Here is a 13,392-nt window from a genome sequence, read left to right on the forward strand (position 1 = left end):
GACTCCCGAGCGCATAGTTGATCTTCAGGATATCGACCTTCAACCCGACCTATCCTACCGTGAGCATCCAGTTGCAGTGCTTGAGACGACTAAGTGCAAGACCCGCAATAATTCAATCAAGTTTCTCAAGGTGCAGTGGTCACATCATTCCGATAAAGAGGCCACTTGGGAGCGCAAGGATCACCTCCGTTCCGAATTTCCAGAGTTCTTTCAGTCCTAGATCTCGGGTCGAGATCTTCTTGTAGTGTGGGAGAGTTTGTAATGCCCCAGATGTAACCCTTGCCATATTTGGAAACCTTTTTTTTTTGGAACCTTGATTTCAATGCTGTGGAGTTATCATTTCATGTGGTCACCTTCGCATCATGCCATTCATTGCATTCATGTCATTTTTTCCTTTGTGTTGTTGTTGTTGCTTGATCTTCATGAGTCTCTTGGGTGATGAATGCTTGTGGTGGTGTGTGATGAGGTGGTGAATCCCAAGCTCGGTTCAAACTATGTTTGTTTTCAAACTAGGTTTTAAAACCCCTTCTTCTTTATTTACTTGAGCTCATGTTTAACTTGCTCGAAACCTGTTTTAAAAATGTTGTTCATTTTGTAGTTTTATCTTGTGATTGAGGGGGTATGGTTTTGGGGTTTTAACAACTTTAGCTAAGTGGGGTTTAATTACAAAACAGCAGTGAAAATACCTGTTTTGGATTTAATTTTAATACTCCAAAAGTGTGCTTTATATTTTATTTAAATAGGGCATAATTCCCTTATGCCCCGGGTATTTCAGTTTTTCTTTTTGGAACCGCACGTTTCCCTAGGTGATTTTATTTTGCTGTGAGGTTGTTTTAATTAGAAAACCTTTTGTTTTCTTCTCGGTCTATCTGGCGCCAGTGGGTGGGCTCCCTCCTTTCTCCCTGACCCATTCTCTCTTTCTCCTCGCGCGCTCAGCCCATCCGGTGACCGTCTTCCACCTCGTGTCGTCACCCTCTGTACGACTGCAACACAACCACATATCCTCCCCCCTCTCGATCTTGCGGCTCCAAGAACACGTCCCGAGGCCATTTAAGGAGCTCGTCGCCCTCCCCAACCCTAGGGCATTCCATTTTCCTCCTCCTCTCCTCTCTAGCGCCGCCGAAAGCGCTCCCGAGCAGAGCCGCCGCCATGCCCGGCTGCTGTTGCGCTCGTCGCCGGCAGATCGGTGCTTCATCTCCTTCCCCGACCGGTTGAGGAGCAAGCGGAGGCAGCAGGAGATCCATTCCCGACGAGATCGTCGTTCGGGAGTAGCTACATCGACGTCACGACGACCCCCTTCTACCTCCACTCCGCAGACCCCCTTCTGCAGCACCTCTCCGTCGACACCTCCTTTCTCCACTACGAGCCCCTCTCCTCGGCACCCCTAGGTGAGCCGCGCCCCACTCCCCTCCGCCTTCTCCTTCCCTCTGTAGCCGCTCGACTGCATCATCGCCGGCATTGTTCTGTAGCGCGCGCAGCAACAGCTCTGCCGTAGGTAGGTGACCGACGCGTAGCCGTAGTGATGCACCTTCCGGTGAGCTCAGGGCGGGAATGAATCCCCGGGAGACCCCTCTTCCTACCTTCAAGCGCATGTTTGTCAATTAGTTACCGTACGGTCGTCGGAGGTGCTCCCCTGTTCCGGCCAACGTCGATCTGCAGAAGGAGCAGAGGGGGATGCTAAAAAGAGCAATGCCCTGATAACCCACAAGTATAGGGGATCGCAACAGTTTTCAAGGGTAGAGTATTCAACCCAAATTTATTGATTCGACTCAAGGGGAAGCCAAAGAATATTCTCCAGTATTAGCAGTTGAGTTGTCAATTCAACCACACCTGAAAGATTTAGTATCTGCAGCAAAGTATCAGTAGCAAGGTAGTGTGATAGCAACAGTAGTAACGGTAACCAGTAGCAACAAAGTGAAATCAGTAGCAGCAAAGTAACAACAGTAGCAACAGAGTAACAGTAGCAGCAGTGACAGCAGTAGTGGCAAAGTAACATAGCAAGGACCAGTAGGAAAAACTCGTAGGCATTGGATCGGTGATGGATGATTACACTAGATGCTATTCATCATGTAACAGTTATAACACGGAGAGATATGTAACTAGCTCCAGTTCGTCAATGTAATGTAGGCATGTATTCCGTATGTAGTCATACGTGCTTAGGGAAAAGAACTTGCATGACATCTATTGTCCATCCCTCCCGTGGCAGCGGGGTCCTAATGGAAACTACGAGATATTAAGGTTCTCCTTTTAATAAAGAACCGGACCAACGCATTAACACTTTGTGAATACATGAACTCCTCATACTATGGTCATCTCCCGGAGTGGTTCCGGCTATTGTCACTCCGGGGTAGCCGGGTAATAACACATAGTAGGTGACTACAACTTGCAAGATAGGATCAAGAACACACATATATTGGCGACAACATAATAGGTTCAGATCTAAAATCATGGCAGTCGGGCCCTAGTGACAAGCATTAAGCATGGCAAAGTAGTAGCAACATCAATCTCAGAACATAGTGGATACTAGGGATCAATCCCCGTCAAAACTAACTCGATTACATGATAGATCTCATCCAACCCATCACCGTCTAGCAAGCCTACAATGAGATTACTCACGAACGGTGAAGAGCATCATGGAATTGGCGATGAAGGAAGGTTGGTGATGACGATGGTGACGATCTCCCCTCTCCGGACCCCAGAACGGACTCCAGATCTGCCCTCCAAAGGAAGAACAGGAGCTGGCGGCGCCTCTGTATCGTAACACGCGATGAACTCTTCTCCTTGATTTTTTTTCCTGGACCAAAGAGGCTAAATAGAGCTGAGATTGGAGGCGGTGGAGCTTTGTGGGCCCCACATGCGTGCCAGGCGCGGTCGCGCCTGGTGGGCTTGTGGGCTCCACGCTCCACTTCCTCCGTTGATTCTTGCGCCAGTATTTTTTTTATATTCCACAAAAATTCTCCGTAAATTTCCAGGTCATTCCGAGAAATTTTATTTCTGCGCAAAAACATGACCAGTCTGGTGAAAACAATGTTAGTCCGGGTTAGTTCCATTCAAATCATGCAAATTAGAGTCGAAAACAAGGGCAAAAGAGTTTGGAAAAGTAGATACGATGGAGACGTATCAACTCCCCAAGCTTAAAACCTTGCTTGTCCTCAAGCAATTCAGTTGACAAACTGAAAGAGACAAAAGAAAAACATTTACAAACTCGGTTTGATCTTGTTGTTGTAACTATGTCTAACCCATATCCAGAATTTCAGCAAGACCACAAGCAAACCACATAAGCAAATGACATCTAGGTCTCACGGTAAACTCATATTAATGGCATAATCAACTAGCGAGCAATAATAATAAGTTTCAAACGTCAACACTTCAATCAAAACAATCATGAAGCAGTACGAACAGATGGTATCTCCCTAGCTCTTTCTGAGACCGCAAAACATAAATGCAGAGCACCTTCAAAGACCAAGGGCTGACTAAACATTGTAATTCATGGCAAAGAAGATCCAGTCACAGTCATACTCAATCACCGTTAAAAGCAAAGCATAAAAATGACAGAGGTTCTCTCTAATTGGTGCTTTTATAAGAAGAGGATGACTCAAGAGAAACATAAATAGATAGGCCCTTCGCAGAGGGAAGCATTGATTTGGAGAGGTGCCAGAGCTTCAGCTTTGAAAACAGAGATAATAATTTTGGGTGGCATGCTTTCATTGTCAACGCAATTACTAAGATTTTTTCACCATCTTCCACGCTACACATGCTATAGGTGGTTCCCAACAGAAAAGTAAAGTTTTGACTCCCCCACCACCGATCAATCACACTCCACGACTAGCCGAATACTTGGGTGCCGTCCATACCAACATCAATCCTGGGGGAGTTTTGTTTGCAATTATCTTTTCGATTTAAGCATGGAACTGGGCATTCCAATTACTGGCCCCTTTCTCGTGAATGATAGTGAATAAACACATATCGAGGATAACACACCTAGCATGGAAGATATTGATCGCCCCCTGTCACCACATGAGTGGTTCGGGCATGCAAAACAGATTATTTCATGAAGGTTTAGAGAGTGGCACATGCAAATTTACTTGGAACGGCAGGTAGATACCGCATATAGGTAGGTATGGTGGACTCATATGGAACAACTTTGGGTTTATGGAAGTGGATGCACAAGCAGTATTCCCGCTTAGTACAAGTGAAGGCTAGCAAAAGACTGGGAAGCGACCAACTAGAGAGCGACAATAGTCATCAAAATGCATTGAGATTAACTAACATTGAGTGCAAGCATGAGTAGGACATAAATCACCATGAACATGAATATCATAGAGGCTATGTTGATTTTGTTTCAACTACATGCGTAAACATGCGCCAAGTCAAGCCACTTGAATCATTCAGAGGAGGATACCATCCTATCATACTACATCATAGTCATCTCAAAATTTATGTTGGCATCCAAGACAAACCATTATAAGCTCCTAGCTAATTAAGCATGGCATCAGAAACTATGATCTCTAAGTTGTCATTGAAAACATGTTTCTCTCACAACAAAGCTGAATCAAGAACGATGAGCTAGTCATATTTACAAAAACAAAATAGATCGAGTTCATACCGGCTTTTCCAGGCACAATCACTTCATCATATATCGTCATTATTGCCTTTCACTTGCATGACCGAATGATGTGAACAATAATAAGAGTGCTCGTGCATTGGACTAAGCTGGAATCTACAACAAACACAAAGGAGAAGACAACGTAATATGGCTCTTTGACACATAAACAGATATGCATGCGAGAGCCACTAAACATTTTAACCATGGTCTTCTACCTTGACCCAAAGAAAAAGAAAACTATTTACACGGGAAAGCTCCCAACAAGCAAAAGAAGAACAAGAAAATATTTTTGGGTTTTCTCAAACTAGACAAACACACGAAAAGAAAGCGAGAAAAAGAAATAAACTAGCATGGATGATAAAGTGGCAAAGTGTGAACACCGACTATCAAAGTGAAAGTGTAAGCAAGAATATAAAGTCGGTGAGAAACACGTACTCCCCCAAGCTTAGGCTTTTGGCCTAAGTTGGTCTACTCCCAAGGATGGTCCGGGCGATACCCAAAATCATAATGGGGGTTGTACGGGAGCGCTGCAGCCACTGCCTGAATAGCTGCCTCACGGAGGCGAGCAGCCTTTGCCTCCCTCTCATACTCTTCTGCCTCTCCTCTGGTTATATAATATCTCCGTTTTACCTGAAAGTCAAAGAAGGCAGGAGCAGGAAGGGTAATTTGGAAAACACGATGCCGGTTAAATATTAACCGGTATAGGAGGGATTCATCATCCCTCTCAAGGAACTGATAGCGTGTCAAAGTGGTGCGATCAAGGAAAGCTGTATGGAGCGGGGGATCTCCTTCGCGGATGGGTACTCCAAGAAAATTTGCTATGCAAGTGGCATAGATCCCACCAAAGAAATCCCCTTCATTAGCATTATTATTAAGCCTCCTTGCTATTATAGCTCCCATGTTGAAACTTCTATCACCCGTTACTGCGCTCTTAAGAATACTAAGGTCGGGTGCGCAGAGGTGACAATGCTCAATCTTTCCATTAATGCATCTGCCTATGAAGAGGGCAAAATAATGCAGGGCAGGAAAATGAATGCTCCCCATGGTAGCCTGTGTAATATCTCTAGTTTCTCCAACAGTTATACCAGAGAAAAAATCTCTAACCAAAGATTTAGGAGGATCATTGAGACTACCCCAAACAGGTATCTTGCAAATTCTATTGAAATCCTCTAAATCCATGGTATACGATTTTTCATAGAGATCAAACAGTACATATGTCTCACGGCCAACTGAAAATTTGAATCTACGAACAAAAGAGGCTGTGAGAGCAACATATTGTTCACGTTTATCGAAGATGAATTCTTCGAGTCCGACATTGTGAACAAGCATATGAAACTCGTCTTTGAAACCTGCCTCAATCATGAATTCATCAGAAGGCCATTCACATGGTTGTACATGTGCGTTCCTCGGTTGGTAAGGATCGGATTCCCGAATCGCAAGACGGGGACCTCTCTTACTTGAGGAACCACCATGATAGTTTCTCCTGAACATCTTCCTTTTCTGAAATTTTCAGTGACCCAAAGGAAAATTGAACAAGGCTCAACTAAACTCGTAGCAACTACTCCCACAAGTGCCTAGAGGCCATATTACGCATCAAAACTACTTGGGACCAGCTAAAATTAGCATGCAAAGCTCAAGAACAGGGTCACCAAGGCAGCAAAAATACGCGACGTATAAGGCACTAGAGCAAAAACTAATTGGACCAATGGAGGAGTCACTTACCAAGAGCAATTTCCCCAAAACAGCTTGGTGAATGGTGCTTTGCACAAGGAGATCGAAAATCCCAGCAAGAAGAGCAAGAACACGGGTTTGAGCTGCGAAACCATTTTTTCTGGAGGTAGGAGAAGCAGATGGGAGCTAGAATGAGTGGAGGGGGTGCACGTGGGCCCCACAAGCCTGGTAGGCACGGTCAAGGGGGGTGCCCGCGCCTCCAGGGCTTGTGGCCCACTGGTGCAGCCTCTGACTATCTCTTCGTCTCAGTATTTTTCAAAAATTCCAGAAAAAATCATACTTGATTTTCAGGACGTTTGGAGAAATTTTATTTTCGGGGTACTTTTCCATGGGACGTTAAAAGCAGAAAACAGGGAAAACTAAACTAAATCAATCATTTTTCTTCTAAGCAACCTAAGGTGAAAGTTTGGAACAAAGGTTTGTGACTCCTCGATTCATCCATCTCGTGGTCATTGAAAGAAATCCGTCAATGAGGTTGATCAAGTCTCCTTGATAAACTTTTTCGAATCACAAAAGAAGACGAAGAATTTTCGAATAGCGACTAGGTTACCTCAATGGGGATGTGAATATCCCCAACAAGCAAACCACACTTCATATTGACAGGAGGAATAAGGCATTCAAAGCTCCCAATAAGAATCGATGAAGTCTTTTCAATAACATTGTTGCAATGTACTCGATATTGTTTCTTCGGAAAGTGCACTGTATGCTCATTACCATTGACATGGAAAGTGACATTGCCTTTGTTGCAATCTATAACAGCCCCTGCAGTGTTTAAAAAGGGTCTTCCATGGATGACCGCCATGGCATCATCCTCGGGAATATCCAGAATAACAAAGTCTGTTAAGATAGTGACGTTAGCAACCACAACAGGCACATCCTCGCAAATGCCGATAGGGAAAGCAGTTGATTTGTCGGCCATTTGCAGAGAGATTTCAGTGGGTGTCCACTTATCCAGTTCAAGCCTACGATAAAGAGAGAGATGCATAACACTAACACCGGCTCCAAGGTCGCATAACGCAGTTCTAACATAGTTTCCTTTAATGGAGCAAGATATAGTGGGCACTCCGGGATCACCTAGTTTCTTAGGAGTTCCACCCTTGAAGGTATAGTTAGCAAGCATGGTGGAAATCTCAACCTCAGGTATCCTGCTCTTATTAGTCACAATATCTTTCATGTACTTAGCATACAGAGACATTTTGAGCATATCTGTCAAACGCATTTGCAGAAAGACAAGTCTAATCATTTCAACAAAGTGCTCAAAATCCTCATCATCCTTTTTCTTGGATGGTTTGGGAGGAAAGGGCATGGGTTTCTAAACCCATGGTTCCCTTTCTTTACCATGCTTCCTAGCAGCGAAGTCATTCTTATCGTATCTCTTATTCTTAGGCCATGGGTTATCAAGATCAGTTGGTTCAATCTGCACATCCTTATCATTGCTAGGTTGAGCATCATCATGAACATCACTATTGATATTATCATTAGGCTCATGTTCATCACTAGATTGTGTTTTGACATCGGAGAAAGAGACATCGTTTGGACTCTCAGGTGTAGCAGCAACAGGGTTGCTAGCGTGCAAATTCCTATCATCTTTCTTCTTCTTTCTAGGATGATTAGGTGCATCAGTGCTAACTCCTTGAGAATCTTGTTCAATTCTCTTAGAATGACCCTCAGGATACAAAGGTTCCTGGGTCATTCTACCGCCTCTAGTGATGACCCTGACAGAATTGTCATTCAACTCATTGAGCAAGTCATTCTGAGCTTTAAATACTTGTTCTACTTTAGTAGTAACCATAGAGGCATGTTTACTCAACAGCTTAAGATCATTGACGTTTCTGTCCACACAAGCACTTAAATGACTAAGCATACGAGCATTCTGTTCCAATTGTCTACTAACATAATCATTGAAACTCTGTTGTTTGGCAACAAAGTTATCAAATTCATCCACACATAAGCTAGCAGGTTTATCAAAAGGAATATCACTCTCATTGAATCTACGAAGATAATTTACTTCTACTACCTGTATCGGGTTATCAAGACCATGGATCTCTTCGATAGGTGGTAGATTTTTGACATCTTCAGATTTAATGCCTTTCTCTTTCATAGATTTCTTAGCTTCTTGCATATCTTCAGGACTGAGGAATAGAATACCTCTTTTCTTCGTAGTTGGCTTCGGAGGTGGTTCGGGAATAGTCCAAGCATTCTCATTGCACAATATATTATTCAATAGGATCTCAGCTTGTTCTAGGTTCGTTCCCTAAAAACATAACCGGCAAAACTATCTAGGTGGTCTCTAGAAGCATCGGTAAGTCCATTATAGAAGATATCAAGTATTTCATTCTTCCCAAGAGGGTGATCAGGCAAAGCATTCAGTAGCTGGACGAGCCTCCCCCAAGCTTGTGCGAGACTCTCTTGTTCAACTTGCATAAAGTTGTATATTTCCTGCGAGGCAGCTTGCTTTTTATGGGTAGGGAAATATTTTTCAGAGAAGTAGTTGATCATATCCTGGGGGCTACGCACACAACCAGGAGAAAGAGAAGTGAACCAAGTCTTAGCATCATCCTTTAGCGAGAAAGGAAACATCTTGAGGATGTAGTAGTGGCGGATCTTTTCCTAACTAGTGAATAGGGTGGCTATATCGTGCAGTTTGGTAAGATGGGCTACAACTGTTTGAGACTCATAACCGTGAAAAGGATCAGATTCGACCAGAGTGATTAACTCAGGGTCAACAAAGAATTCATAATCCTTATCGGTCACAAAGATAGGCGAAGTAGCAAACTTCGGGTCATATTCCATCCTAGCGTTCAGAGATTTTTCTTTCCACTTGCGCAGTAATTTCTCAACATCATAGCTATCCTTACAAGCAAGAAAGTCCTCAGCTATCTCTCCCACCATAACATAACACTCAGGCATATCAGGCATATCAGGCAATTCATATCTAGGGGAGCCAGATCTAACAGGAAAAATAGCAGGTTCTACTTCAATAGTATGAGCAGTTTCAGAAGTATCATCACATCTAGCAGCAACTCTAGCAATTTGTGCATCAAGGAATGCCCCTAATGGTAAAACAGTATCAAGCATAGCATCATCATAAGCATCATGGGCAGCAGAAGTAGCATCATCAAACACATGCGACATATCAAGATTTCTAGCAGGAGGTGGTGTCGCAAACTTACTCATAACTGAACGTGAATCAAGTGCAGAGCTAGATGGCAGTTCCTTACCTGTCCTCGTAATTGAGGGCAAGACTTTAGTTCTTGGATCTTTCGGATTCCTCATAGTGACCAGCAGACGTAAATCCCAAGTAACTCAGAGAATATAGTTGTGCCTTCCCCGGCAACGGCGCCAGAAAATAGTCTTGATAACCCACAAGTATAGGGGATTGCAACAGTTTTCGAGGGTAGAGTATTCAACCCAAATTTATTGATTTGACTCAAGAGGAAGCCAAAGAATATTCTCAAGTATTAGCAGTTGAGTTGTCAATTCAACCACACCTGAAATATTTAGTATCTGCAGCAAAGTATCAGTAGCAAGGTAGTGTGATAGCAACAATAGCAATGGTAACTAGTAGCAACAAAGTGACAACAGTAGCAGCAAAGTAATAGTAGTAGCAATAGAGTAACAGTAGCAGGAGTGACAACAGTAGCGGCAAAGTAACATAGCAAGGACCAGTAGGAAAAACTCGTAGGCATTGGATCGGTGATGGATGATTACGCTAGATGCTATTCATCATGTAACAGTTATAACACGGAGAGATATGTAACTAGCTCCAGTTCGTCAATGTAATGTAGGCTTGTATTCCGTATGTAGTCATACATGCTTAGGGATAAGAACTTGCATGACATCTATTGTCCATCCCTCCCGTGGCAGCGGGGTCCTAATGGAAACTACGGGATATTAAGGTTCTCCTTTTAATAAAGAACCGGACCAACGCATTAACACTTGGTGAATATATGAACTCCTCATACTATGGTCATCTCCGGGAGTGGTTCCGGTATTGTCACTCTGGGGTTGCCGGGTCATAACACATAGTAGGTGACTACAACTTGCAAGATAGGATCAAGAACACACATATATTGGCGACAACATAATAGGTTCAGATCTGAAATCATGGCACTCGGGCCCTAGTGACAAGCATTAAGCATGGCAAAGTAGTATCAACATCAATCTCAGAACATAGTGGATACTAGGGATCAATCCCCGTCAAAACTAACTCAGTTACATGATAGATCTCATCCAACCCATCACCGTCCAGCAAGCCTACAATGAGATTACTCACGAACGTTGAAGAGCATCATGGAATTGGCGATGAAGGAAGGTTGGTGATGACGATGGCGACGATCTCGCCTCTCCGGAGCCCAGAACGGACTCCAGATCTGCCCTCGAGAGGAAGAACAGGAGGTGGCAGCGCCTCCGTATCGTAAAACGCGATGAACTCTTCTCCTTGATTTTTTTTCGGACAAAAGAGGCTAAACAGAGATGAGATTGGATGCGGTGGAGCTTTGTGGGCCCCACAAGCCTGCCAGGCGCAGCCAGGGGGGCCCGCGCCTGATGGGCTTGTGAGTCCACGCTCCACTTCCTCCGTTGATTCGTGCGCCAGTATTTTTATATATTCCACAAAAATTCTTCGTAAATTTCCACGTCATTCCGAGAACTTTTATTTCTGCGCAAAAACAACACCATGGCAATTCTACTGAAAACAATGTTAGTCCGGGTTAGTTCCATTCAAATCATGCAAATTAGAGTCAAAAACAACGGCAAAAGAGTTTGGAAAAGTAGATACGATGGAGACGTATCACGCCCCCCTCTCTGTTAAGTGTCGCTTCGTAGCAGACTGGTAGTGGGGCGGTTTTGTGACGGGGAGATCGTGGGTTCGAATCCCAGAAGACCCCCTTTTTAATGTTGTTTTTCGCTTGGTAGAAGCTAACCAGGGAGGTCATTGCTGATGCAACAAAAGACCTTCCAACGGCGTCAGAAACACATGCTGACGGGAGACTATTCTTTCTTGATACTCCTCAGCAACGGCACCAGGAATCCTTCTGCTACGGCTACACCTTTAGGGACTTCCTTGGAAAATATGCAAAGGATTCCCCCGTGCCCTTGGAGCCTTGCGTTGGTGTTCCCTCGAAGCGGAAAGGGTGATGTAGCACAGCGGTGGTAAGTATTTCCCTCAGTTTTGAGAACCAAGGTATCGATCGAGTGAAGGAGTATCACAAGTACCTGCACAAACACAAAGAGCTTGCTCCCAATGCTATGAAGGGGTTGTCAATCCCTTATAGATTGTTTGCCAAGTGCGAACTGAAAGCAACAAAGTAACAAAGCAAAGTGAAAGCGGAGGTGGAAAAGATAGGTGTGAATAGACCCGGGGGCCGTAGTGTTCACTATTGGCTTCTCTCATTAAAGCAAGTAGACGGTGGGTGAACAAATTACTGTCAAGCAATTGATAGAACCATGCAAAGTCGTGACGTCATCTATGGCAATGATTATATCTATAGGCATCACGTCCAAAACAAGTAGACCGATACTTTCTGCATCTACTACTATTACTTCACACGTCGACCGCTATCCAGCATGCATGTAGTGTATTAAGTTCATGAGAATAGAGTAACGCCTTAAGCAAGATGACATGATGTAGATGGACAATCTCATATCTACGACAAAGCCCATCTTGTTACCCTTGATGGCAACTACACGATGTGTGCCTTGCTGCCCCTACTGTCACTAGGAAAGGTCACCACACGGTATGAACCCAAAACCAAGCACTTCTCCCATTGCAAGAATCATAGATCTAGTTGGCCAAACAAAACCCAAGACTCGGAGAGACTTACAAGGATATAAAATCATGCATATAAGAAATCAGCAAAGACTCAAATATATATCATAGGTAATCTGATCACAAATCCACAATTCATCGAATCTCGACAAACACACCGCCAAAGAGGATTACATCGGATAGATCTCCATGAAGATCATGGAGAACTTTGTATTGAAGATCCAAGAGAGAGAAGAAGCCATCTAGCTACTAACTACGGACCCGTAGGCCTGAAGTGAACTACTCACGAGTCATTGGAGGGGAGATGATGTTGATGAAGAAGCCCTCCAACTCCAAAGTCCCCTCCGGCAGGGCACCGGGAAGGAACTCCAGATGAGATCTCGCTGAAACGGAAGCTTGCGGCGGCGGAAAAGTGTTTTCGTGGACGCCCTGATTTTTTCTGGATTTTTAGGGAGTTTATAGGCCAAAGACCTAGGGCAGGGGAGCGCCAGGGGGGCCACAAGCTTGGTTGCCGCGGACTCCCCCTGGCCGCGGCAACAGGGCTTGTGGGCTCCCTGTGGTCCCACTTGCTTGGCCCTCAAGCCTCCTGATCTTCTTCCATTCTGGAAAAAATCATTTTGGGGATTTTATTCCGTTTGGACTCCGTTCCAAAATCAGATCTGAAAAGAGTCAAAAACACAGAAAAAACGGGAACTGGCACTTGGCACTGAGTTAATAAGTTAGTCCCAAAAAAAAGGTAAACAAAACATCCAAAGTTGACAAGATAACAACGTGAAACCATCAAAAATTATAGATACGTTTGAGACGTATCAAGCATCCCCAAGCTTAAGTCCTGCTCGTCCTCGAGTAGGGAAGTGATAAAGAATGAATTTTTGATGCTTTCATGCTACCTAGCATAGATGTCCTTTGTAACTCCTCTTATGTGACGTGAATGTTCAGATCCATTAGATTCAAAACAATAGTTTGCTATTGACGTGGAAACAATAATAATTCAAGCAAACTAGCAAGGTAATCATGAACTTTCAAAATAACAAGGCCAAAAGAAAGTTATCCCTACAAAATCATATAGTCTGGCTATGCTCTATCATCATTGCACAACGAATTTAAATCATGCACAACCCCAGTATTGGCCAAGTAATTGTTTTCACACCTTTACTTTCTCAAACTTTTTCAACTCTCACGCAATACATGAGCGTGAGCCATGGTTTTAGCACTATAAGTGGTGTGGAGTGTGGTGGAGGTTGCAAGACAAAAAAGGAGAAGATGGTCACATTAACTAGGCATA

This window comes from Hordeum vulgare, chromosome 5H (assembly GCF_904849725.1).
Source record: "Hordeum vulgare subsp. vulgare chromosome 5H, MorexV3_pseudomolecules_assembly, whole genome shotgun sequence".
NCBI lineage: Eukaryota > Viridiplantae > Streptophyta > Magnoliopsida > Poales > Poaceae > Hordeum > Hordeum vulgare.